A 1,566-nucleotide genomic window follows, 5' to 3' on the forward strand; every position below is an offset into this window, starting at 1 on the left:
ATACAGAAACACTCACCCATGCATACAGAGCGATGAAATGCACGCGCATGTTATTTAGTTATATTTATACATTTATTGGAGAAAGAGCCGGTTTCCAACAACATTAGGGTGTCACTTGAGCATTCTTGTAGGCTTGTCTGTAGTGGTGACTGTTTGAGCTGATGAATGAAAATATGTTTCTTGAGCTGCATGTAGATATGACTAGAGAACACCCACGAATATTTAGCAGAAGATTTTATTATCGCACTTAAATACAAACTGCGTTGGCATTTTACAGGTAAGAACAGCAATAACTACATACCAGGAGTGAGATACTACTTGGAGTTTGAGGCAAACTATTGATACAGCAACATGCGATTTATCCAGCATAGCTAGAATCAATTGTGTCATATTCGTGGTGAAGGCGGTTCTTGGTCATCTACTCGAGCCGTTTGCGAGGGGGCTGTCTAGTGTGACAAGAATTGAAATATATGTCATTCGGCTGCCTTAGCTTTCTGCTATTAATTACTACTTGAAGGCGGCCTTCTATATAGCATAAGAAGATTCTAGAAGATTGACTCTGGTTGGTTGCTTGACTATGGAGGCGCAATGGCCCAGTGGCTAGGGCAGCGGACTCGCGGTCGGAAAATCGCGGTTTCGATTCCCAGACTGGGCGTTGTGTGTGTTTATTGAGCAAAAACACATAAAGTTCCACGAGGCTCCGGCAAGGGGAGGTGGTGGCGACCCCTGTTGCACTTTTTTGCCCCAGCTTTCTCTCAGTCTCTCTTCCTGTTTCTTGAGTAACGCTGCGATGGACTGGCGTCCCGTCCATCTGGGGGGAATACATACGCCACAGAAACCGGGAAACCAGGCCCATGAGCCTGGCTAGGCTTGAAAAGGGCGCATAAATAAAATAATAAGGTTGCTTGACTCTGGTAGGTTGCTTGATAGACGGATCATATGAAATTATGGTGGTTGGGTCGAGATGACTGACTGGTTATCCAGAGATTCGATTTCGAATCACCGCTACAAGGGTTTTTGTGCATGTTTGTAGCATGTATGCAAGTAATTGGAGTTAGTGCATGTACAGAGCTATATTTTTTGTTTTATTTATATATACTAATACATAAAGTTGCATATCTAGACACACACACACACACACACACACACACACATGTACCTCTATTGCTAAACTTTAGGAAGGCTTTACATATTTTGACAAATCCAATGATAGCTTGTATCTGTAATCTTCTTATTAACCTTGCTCTCTGAGGAACCTAATCTCTCACGATTAGTGCTGAGGCAGTTGTTACATATACTAGTGCCCTAATAATTACGGGTATAAATCTAAACTCGTAATCCGAGTAGAGTACCTTTAAATTTCTTAACAGTTTCACGTAGGTGTTTCTTTTATGCTGATCTTTAGCTATGTAGACATCCGCTGTGCATAGTTTCTCTTCTTTGTCTTAAATCAATATGTCTGGGTCTATTGCATTTTATTGAAGTTTTCACAGGGATATTCCTCTAGTACTCCTTCATATTATGAGTGTAGGAGTGGCTGTGTGGTAAGTAGCTTGTTTATCAACC

The sequence above is a fragment of the Octopus sinensis genome, linkage group LG2 (genome assembly GCF_006345805.1).
Source record: "Octopus sinensis linkage group LG2, ASM634580v1, whole genome shotgun sequence".
Classification (NCBI taxonomy): Eukaryota; Metazoa; Mollusca; class Cephalopoda; order Octopoda; family Octopodidae; genus Octopus; species Octopus sinensis.